Source organism: Myodes glareolus, chromosome 18 (assembly GCF_982192425.1).
Source record: "Myodes glareolus chromosome 18, mMyoGla1.1, whole genome shotgun sequence".
Lineage (NCBI taxonomy): Eukaryota > Metazoa > Chordata > Mammalia > Rodentia > Cricetidae > Myodes > Myodes glareolus.
This window is the reverse complement of record NC_142043.1, coordinates 46,886,032-46,895,847: the sequence shown is the minus strand read 5'-3', so window position 1 is coordinate 46,895,847 and position 9,816 is coordinate 46,886,032. Positions and strand designations below refer to the sequence as shown.

Below are 9,816 nucleotides of genomic sequence, written 5' to 3'. Positions count from 1 at the left end.
TTGAGCGCGTTAGAAGAGGGCATTGGATCTCCTGGAGCTGGGGTTACAGGATGAGTCACCGAGCGTCTGATGTGGGTGGTGGGAGCAGAACACTGGCCATCTGAAAGAGCAGCAAGCTTTTCACCGCTCAGCCACTGTTCAGCCCTGGTGAACGTTGTTAGTGAAGCTGTCAGTGCTCCCTTTTCCCAGCAACACGGTGGATCAGCACTTGGCCCTTTCTTCCCCACAAGGGATCTGCTTTGAAGCATTACTCTTAGGATAAAGACTAACCCCTGGCTGGCAGATCATTTGTCCAGCATGTGCAAAGGTTTAACCCACATCACCGCAGAACAACAAAACTAGAGATGAAGGCCCGCACCTCCACCGTATATCCTCTGCCTTCACCGTGTGCAAACCCTCCCTGCTCTGTGTACCGGTGTCTCTAGCCTTCCTCTGTAGAGCAGCTCTTTCCCACCACAGGGCATATGCACCTGCTCCTGCCTAGCACTCTGCTTTCTACCTTGCCCGTGTTGACTGGCTCGCCTCTCCTTCCCAGGTGCCATTGATTGGCTCTTCCGTGCAGCCTTATCCAGTGAGCACCTGGGGCTGCGTCCTGGAGCTTTGTCCTTGACTCTTGGGGAGAATGGTGGAGGTGTTGGGATTCTGACTGTAACACATGCTTCCCTGAACTGGTTCCTCTTTAGCCGGTTTCCCTGAGGCATGCGGCCATACTCAGCCTTTTTCAGGAGCCAGCATATGTTATGAATGAATGAATGAATGAATGAATGAATGAATGCTAAAGGAGTGGTACTCTAGATTCAGAGTTGTTCTGGTGCAATTCCTGTCTCCGTCCCCTGGCAAATCCCTGTCTTCCTTCCCGAAGAAGCCTTTCTGTCAAGAAACCTCGGCTAACCTCAGGATCCAGTCGAAAGCTGTGTTGAAGGCGAAATGAGCTGAGGCCCAGAAAGTCCGGGCCTAGACCCTGGTTCCAGGCAGCCATTGCCAATAAGCTGGCCTGTCCAGGGACGGGTTCATTTAACTCGGGGAGTAAAGACCTCCTCGTGTTCCCAGTCAATCCTGCTGTCCAAGGCTTCAAGGGCTTCTTCTAGGCTTGCAAGAAGGTTGGGGAACCATCCTTCAATCAGGGTTGCTACAGAGGGGTATCTCTGGGGTGTGGGTGCCTGGGGACCTCCAGGGTGTCTCTGACCCAGGGCCCCTAGTTTCTAATATCAGGGGGGCTTGTGATGGAAGCCCAGATGTGACCAGCAGCACCAAGAATCAGAGGAACCTTTCAACCTTTCCTGGAGCAGAAAGGGGGCGCTTAAAGCCAACAGATGGCGCGGGCTCACATAGGCGGTGCGCTTTTCTTTCCGCGAGCGTGGCAGCCCCAGGCCTTTGCTGGGAGCATCTGGGGGGTGGCGGGGGGGGGACTATGATTGTTTCCCACTGCAAGACTGCAGACCCTAAGGTCCGGCTCGGGCACGTACCCAAGGCCAGTTTCTGTGGGCTCCCTCCAGTCCCTTGGGAGGAATTCCACGGGCTGCCATGGCTTCCATAGAGGACAGTTCGGTTGGAGCAGGCACTTTTCCATCTGGGTGCCCTGCTGGGGTCGGGACAGCCGCCCGGCGAGCAGCGGGCATAGCGGTCCAAGGAGCAAGGTGCGGCGCGCGGACGCGGGCGGGCGGAGCACGGGCGCGGCGAGGGGAGCGCGGCGCGTCAGGAGGCGGGGACTGGCGCGGGGCCGCGCGGGGCGGAGGAGCGAGGGAAAGTTGATCGCGGACTTGAGCAGCGGCTGCGGCTCCAAGCAAGACACGATGCACGATCCGGGAACACGACCCACGGCAGCCGGGCGCTGAGCTGCGTAAGAAGGAGCGGGCCCAGGGTATGGAGTGCGCTGGCACCGTGTCCCTGGCTGTGTGGGGCGAGCCTTTTCCGAGCTCGCTGCGCGTCTGAAGTTGCAGCCAGCGAGCAGCTAGCGGGGATCCGGTGGCCCGAGTGGATCTCGGAGCGGCCTTCGTGCCGGCAGCGAGACGCGGCGGTGGCCAGGACTGGAGCAGGTGGCCCTTGGGGTCCGAGCCTGTGGCGAGCAGATTCGAGGCGCGGAGCAACGCCGCTCCACCTGCGCACACGGTACTGGGAGCCTCGCGCGGCCCTTTCTTCCCCTATCCCCTCGCCTTCCCCTAAGCCGATAGCCTGCTGCGTGCCACCAAAGTTAGTGTTGCGGGGCCGTTACCGCAGCAGGCAAAGCCAGTTGTTCCCGGGACATCGGTTGCGCAGCTGTCGCTTGAGTCTTCCCTCTGTCTTGCGCCCGGTTCCAGCCCGCGGCCGGACGCGCGGCAACTTTGATTCCCGGGAACTCCAATTTCCTGCTTGTTGGCCTTGGCAAGACGCGCGCCACCCGAAGCCCTGTTCCTGGGACCGCGACATTCACGGGATTCGCTCTTCACGCATTCGGGAGAGTCAGGGTCTAGATAGGGTGAGAGAAGGTGTTGGGAACCATCCTGTCCCCTCTGAACTCAGGGGCCCTATTTGGAGTCTCCGGGGAGGTGGGGTGTGGCTCCTCCACCTCAGGGTGGGCAAGGGCACTGGAGGAATCTAAAGTCACGTAGACCTCATCCCCGCTCACCTTCCCAGGCCCACAGGAGACCCCAGGGGACTTCTGCCACCTTCCCAGTATAGGTGGCTCTAGGCAGAAGCGTCTGTAGCAGCGCTGGGAGCCGCGTGCTGCTCGCGCTGCTCGGGCTTCGCTTCCCTGGCCCCGGGGTTGGTCGACTTTGGACAATGTACTATTTGTCCCCAGAGCTGGCTCCGGGAGCACTGCCCCTGTTGTCTCCCGCAGGTCAGACCGGATATCGTACAGATCCCGCACATTCTAGGGTGGTGGCAGCTGGCCGCCCGTCAGGCACTCATTCCTTTTTGCCCCAGAGCTAGCGCGGAGAGCCACTGCCTCTGAGAGGCAAGGCGGAGATCTGGTGCCCTTGGCCACTGCGACCCCGGCCCTGGCCCCGGCCCCGGCCCCAGCCCCGGCGTGATCACACCTTGATAGAAATTAGCCTTGCAGGAGTAGTAACACGTCCACACACTCCGGAAAGCGGACACGCCCATTCTGCACACTTGGCAGTCTTAGCCAAAGCAGACTTTGACACTATCCCCTCATCCAGCTCCTTAGCAAGTGCCTGCCACCTCAATCCGGATTTTGAAATAACCCGGAGGGGGGATGAGGATTATTTGCGGGCATGCAGGAGCCAGATCCTTGCCCTGTGAAGAATCACGCTGTGAGCGGGGGTGGGCTTGCGGAGCACGGTTGGGGCCAGGTGCGAGGTGGTGATGAGTCAGCCCACGGTGGCAGGAGCTGCTGGAAGGAATACTTGGCTCCTGGTGCAGGGGTAGGCGCAATGCGGCCAGCACCTATGGGGGTGGTAGGACCAGATGTCACTCTACCAAAGAGGGGTGGGCCAGGGGCACCTTGGCTGTAGGAATAACAGAGGCCCACCTGGCAGAGAGAGCACCTGGTGATCTGCAAAGGCATTTACCAAGTCGCTGGTGTGAACAGAACTGTTACCCAGGTGCTGGAGGCAAGCATTAAGGGTGGTGGCCCAGAGCTGGCATTTTGGGTCTGGCCGGGTCCCTACAGTCACCCCTGTCTCCGATTTCCCTAGCTGGGCCTTTCCCACAGCTGTTCAATAAATGGCTGTCTGGAGGTTATGGCCACAGACAGTTGGGGTGATCTCTCAGTTGGCCCCCCTTCCCCACAAGCCACCCTGCCTGTCACCCTACCATGTCTGCTTCATTCTTTCCAGTTCAGCTCTATAAAGGCCACTTTGTTCAAATGTGGGTTCCAAATGCTTCACCCAAGAGGTGACAGCCTAGGAGAACCTTACTGCCCAAGCGTGGCCTGTGGGCTACTAGCACCTGCATCAGGACAGCCTGTGAGAATTGCAGCTTCTCTAGACCCCCACCCCACCCTCCCCAGATCGGGCCTTGGATTCTCTAAGGTCCATGAGTAGTTGATAGACTGTTAAGTTTCTGCTGTGGTACACAGAACCTTCTAGGCCATAGGACTGAAATGTAGAGGGAGTCCTGCCGTGGATACCTGTGTTAGGGTTGGACAGCCCCTGGGGCCGTACCTGCGGATGCCCACAAGAGTGTCTGTGTTTGGAGGGCTTTGAACAGATGTAGAGGGCATTCTGGCTTTCTACGCAGCACAATGCATTGCTGTATGTTTGCTGTGACCAGGAGGAGGTGGGCAGATTTCCGGAAACCAGATGCATAGTCTCCAGCTCCAAGATATCTGGGGTGGGTAGATGCTGTCCTTAGGCAGAAGGAACTGAGCAACCGTCTCCAATCTCAACTGTCCCACTAATGCTTCTCAGTGAGTGGCTGCTTCTTTAGCTCACTGTGGGCACCGTGGGAAGGGTGTAGACGAAGATTTTTCTCCACTTGGCTTTGCGCTCCCACTTCTACCACCCCAGGGAAGGTCCCTAGCACCAGGCAAGGCTCATGGTGGGCATGATGGCATGTGTTTCCCAGCCCCTGCCCTCAAAGCTGGCGTCAAAGGCCTGGAAGGGCTAATGGTGTCACATGTGAGAGGACGCCACATACACCTCAGCCCTGTCTTTGCTGTGCCGCCCTCTGCCTGGAACAGTGTAGCTCTGTCATTGCGTACGTTGGCTTGGAGGTCAACAACCGGCACAGTCAAAGGCCTTATAGAGCAGGGCGATAAGGTGCTGGTGACTCCTCGTCCATCTCAAAAAAGTGTTTGTGTGTGTGTGTGTGTGTGTGTGTGTGTGTGTTTAGCCTGATATTCTTGGGCTCTCATGTTGAAGAAATTCAACGCTTTTGTGTGTAAAGGTTGTTTTAAAAATGAACTCAGTTGTTCTGGAACTTGTTTCTTATCCAATTATAGATTTTTTTTTTTTGAATCTGGAATCTGGCTCCTCTTGGCACTGGGTCAACCCTGTTTGTCATTAGTGGGTGAACAAGGTCAAGGTGGACTCCACGGGCTGGGAGCATCTTGCTTCCAGTGGAAAAGGCCATGCTTCTGAAGGTCTCATGGGTGATTCTGGCTGCAGGTGCAGCCTGTTCTAGAAGCCATCCTGACTGGGATGGAGCCGTGAATGGGAGGTCGGCTGGGTAGGCTGCCTCTCCAGGCCACCCCTTTCTTCCTCTCCTCCTCTCTTCTTCCATCCCTCCCCTCATGCTGCCTTTCCTTGGAGTTCCCCGCTAGTCTGCATCTCTCTGGCCTCTGGCTCTGTGATTTCCTCATGGAGGGCCCAGGCCCCATCTTCTCTCTGTGCCCCGCCCCCCTCCTCAGGGCTGCTGCTCAGGTGGTGAGTGGTGTGGTGTGATTCCGGTGGGCACTGGCTGACCTGATTGTCCTTCAGCCTTGTCTCGCCTTCGTGTTTGCTGGGCCTGTAACTGGTCTCAACGGTTTGTGTTAGCTCCTAATGGTGCCTGCCCGTCTGCTGGATGTGGGTGTGTACTCTTCGAGTGGAGATCTCCAGCTCACACACTTAAAGGGTCTGCGACGCAGATATGAGTAGTGTGGGGAATACCACGGTGTTACAAATGCCTGTAATCTCAGTTCTTGCAGGGCCGAGGCAGGGAGATTGTCAAGCGCAAGGCCAGAGTGGGCTGCATGCATAGAAAGTTCCTCTTTCAAACACACAAAACAAAGAGGCTGGTGGGACGGCTCTGGGGGTAAAGGTGCTTGCTGACAAGCCTGTCGGAACCCATGAGGTGGAAGGAGAGACCCAACATGAAAGTTGTTGCATGCATGCCAAGTGTGACTACACTATATTACACACACATGCACACACACGTGAGCTCTCACACTAAATAAATAAATATGAAAACATTAAAAAATACTTTTTAGAAAATAAGTAAAGACAACTATGAGCCGATAGGAAGTGGTGGGGACTGAGGAGCACAGGGCCCACTGAAAAAGGACAGCTAGCTGAAGATAGGGCCCAGTTGGTAGAGCGCTTGCCTAGCATGCATGAGACCCGGGGTTTGATCCCCAGCACTGCATAAGACGAGGCAAGGCAGTTCACACCTGTAATCCCAGCGCTCAGGAGGTGAAGGCAGGAGGATCGGGAGTTCAAGGTCATCCTCAATTACATAGGGGTTTGAGGTCAGCTGGGCTACAGGATACTCTGTCTCAAAAGAAAAAGAGAGAAGAATCACCAGTTAAGAGGCGCCATTTAACAGCTCCCCTGGGAACATCATGACTGGGACACAAAAGGTGCACCTAAGGAACTGGAAATTTCTAGAACTTGATCTGAAAGTCTGCAGCAACAGTGAAATATACATACATACATATATATATATGACACAATATATATGTATATATTGTATATATGTATATATATATATATATATGCTACAAAAGAGTCAGTTCAGAAAACATGAGAATATTTATGGACCATCTTCATTTGGATTTGCTCTGAAAGTAGCCTTGTGGAGTCTTATAGAGCAGAAAATGCATACTACCCCCTTCTACCCCTGCTATCTACCCCCCCCCACCCACAGTGCCCATTTCTCACCCTCCCACCCCCCGGCTTCCAGTGTCAGTGAGAGGCTGGCGTATTTAAGAAGTAGCCACAAGGAGCTGGCTTCTAGGCTTTCACTATGGAATCTGATCTGACTCAGCCCTGTGGGGTGTGGCGGGTGCTGCTGCTCCTCCTGTGGTCACTAGAGATGGGCTTAGCTCTTTGTGCCTGGCTTCTGTCTTGCTCAGCACAAGGCATGTGGCCCTGGGCTGTGTTGTGCGGCTCCGGTCTGGCATTCATTTTTGCATGTATTCTGAACCCCGCTCAAGTGTGGGTTGGGACCAGGATGATAATGCACAGCCTGCAGGAGCTTTAAGGACTAAGCTGAAACAGTGCCTGGTATGGCACCTAACATTGTTCAGGCCTTGGCATTCTCATCTGTACAGTGGGGATAATTTCCATCTGCCCATAGACTTCCTGTGAGCATCAGTAAGTCTGCATCTGCAAACTAGGAGAAGTCTGGCCTTTGATGTACATGGAAAGAGCAGTTTCTTTTTAGCCCCTTTGATGTGACTTGATGGTGGGTGAGACACACTATCATAGAGGTGAGATGGCCCTTGACTTTCGGAGCTCGATGACCTGAGAAGCTCATGAATTGAGTTGTGCTTGAAGATGCATTGTGTGTATGTGTGTGTATGCGTACTGTATGAGCGGTGTTATAGTTTTTCTCTTGGACTTTCGCTTAGAAAGTTAGAGTCTGCAGATTCACATAGAAGTCTAGACCTTCAATGCTCTGATTAGAACTAGTAACATTGTATCTGTGTGTGTAGCTGAGGACGCTGGGTAGGAGCTGAGAGTTGCAAGTCTCAATTGTATCTGTGTGTGTAGCTGAGGACGCTGGGTAGGAGTTGAGAGTTGCAAGTCTCAATTGTATCTGTGTGTGTAGCTGAGGACGCTGGGTAGGAGCTGAGAGTTGCAAGTCTCAATTGTATCTGTGTGTGTAGCTGAGGACGAAGGGTAGGAGCTGAGAGTTGCCATAGAGCCCAGTCCCTAGACAGGCTACTCTGAAACTATGCAGCCCAGGCTGACCTTCAGCATCTAATCCTTGTGCCTCCACCATTTTAGTGCTGGAGTTATAGGGATATGCCACCGTGCCTTGCGTCCTTGAACTGTTCTTTCAGGGCAGAATCTCTGCTTGGAGGCCAGCCTATCCACAAGAGCAATCGTGGGTTTCACAGGTGGGTCTGTGCGCCTTTGCAAACCCATATAGAGGCCCAATGCCTTCAGGCTTTCTCCTGGCCCTGCTAGCCTATCCTGTCCCCTTTCCCTTGCCCCTCCTAACCGATCCTCTTTACCCTTCCTCTTGCCCCTCCTAGCCTATCCTGTACCCTTTTGGAAGTCCTAACACTGTAACTTCACCCTGGGTCTGCAGTTCCCTATTTGATGGGAGTAAGCCTGCAGCTCTCAGCTCCCCACCATGCCTACCACCCCCTGGCCACTTTGGCCACATGCGTTTGTGACCTGGACTGAAGAGCTGAAGCATTCTGGGCACCAGCTCGTCCTGCCATTTTATAGGTGGGCAGACTGAGGCCTGAGGTCAAGCCATAGCCTTTATATGAAACTGAGCTTGGTCAGTGGCCAACTGAGGATGGAGTCCTGTTTCTTTTTATCCTAGTGGGCCCTAGGAGGCTTGGGCCCTGTATCAGAGCCCCCCCCTCCAGCCCCCGACAGCTTCTTATCATTTTGAGAGGCTGGGAGTGTCAACCTTGTACTTACCTCTGCTGGTTCTTCCCCTGCCCTCTCCCTCCCAGCTCCTTGGACATGCTATTAACTATGTTGCCTTTCTCCTTAAAGGCCATCTTCCATTTGGAGAGGACCTGAGATGCCATTTGTGACAAGGGCCTGCGTGCCACCTTGATTGTCTGTTTCTGAGGGAATGCTGTAATTTGGGATCTGGTGAAAACCAGAGAGACAGAGTGACATAGAGGAAGGCACAGAGGCAGGGGAGGGGAGAGAGAAAACAAAAGGTACCTGTCTGGGTCCACCTGTGTCACATCCTCAGGGATGTGGGCTTTGCCTTGCCTCTCAGTGTGGGGGACCTGTCCTTTCCTGGGGACAGTCCAACACCAAGGGATCTTTTGGCTTATATACTTTTCTTCTGTCCTTTGCCCTCAGAGAGAGTGTGGTAATCATCCTGCCCCGGGCCAGCCTAGATCTTCATCTTGAGTCTCCAGGATGCCCTGACTCTGGGAAGTTGGTGCCTCCCCTCTTTACTGTGGCCAGGAAAGTTCTGAGATCAGGTCTAGAGAATCAGTAGTACAAGACTCTGAGATCCCTTTGCCCTACTACGGGAGCTGGGCTGTGTCTTAGTGACAGATGCAATGGTGGGTTTTGTCTAGAAAGCCAGTGGGACCTTCTAGGGCTCCGCAGGCCCCCACCCTCATAGTTGGGAGGCATCCATTCAGCCCACCAGCTGGTTCTGAACACATACCAGCTCTAGCCAATTTCCGAGGCCTCTAACTGAATACCTACAGCACCCTGTCTGACAGAAAAATAGCACAGGCCATCAGCGCCAGTGCCTACTGTCTATTAACCACTTTGACAAAGTTTAAAAGAGGGTTAAGGATGTACCTCAGTGGGTAGAGTGCAGGGTTTTTTTGTTGTTGTTGTTTGTTTTTTTGTTTTGTTTTGTTTTGTTTTTTTCAAGACAGGGTTTCTCTGTGAAACAGCTCTGGCTGTTTTGGAACTAGCTTTGTAGACCAGGCAGGCCTCGAACGCACAGAGATCCGCCTGCCTTTGCCTTTAGTGTGCTGGGATTAAAGGCATGCGGTTTTATCTTCAACACCACATAAGGTAGGTATGGTGACTCACACCTGTAATCTTAGCATTTAGGAGGTAAAGGCAGGAAGATCTGAAGTTTAAGAGCATCCATCCTTTGCTACACAGTGTACTCAAGGCTAGCCTGAGATACTTACCATCCTGTCTCAGAAAGAAAGAAAAGAGAGAGAGAGAGAGAGAGAGAGAAAGAAAGTGAATTTTATGTCGACATGATCCCCAGATGTTACTGTTTCCACAAATAATCACCGTGTCAAATTCATGATAATCTCTTTTCATGGGAAGTTTGTGGGTGACATTGAGAGCACATCTCAATGTGGAACCCTGAGTGCTGACTTCCTGGTGGCACCCTGTCCCTGTAGCTCGTAAGCAAACCGAAAAGCCATACTCCTCCATGGCCTCTGCTTTAGTTCCTGCCCTGACTTCCCTTCAGGATGCACTACAAACTGTAAGCTGGAGTAAACCCTTTCCTCCCCAGGTTGCTTCTGGTCATAGTATTCATCACAGCAGT

The 9,816-nt window shown here is 53.7% G+C and overlaps 1 protein-coding gene across 1 annotated transcript in view; it reads left to right on the top strand.

Moving 5' to 3' along the window:
- Nucleotides 1–1,777: 1,777 nt before the first annotated feature.
- Nucleotides 1,778–9,816, top strand: part of Cdh23 (cadherin related 23) — a 368,288-nt gene continuing 360,249 nt past the window's right edge. Inside the window, exon 1 of the mRNA XM_087898136.1 lies at nucleotides 1,778–2,109. The gene's annotated coding sequence lies outside the window, so the exon portion shown is untranslated. The remainder of the gene's footprint in view (nucleotides 2,110–9,816) is intronic.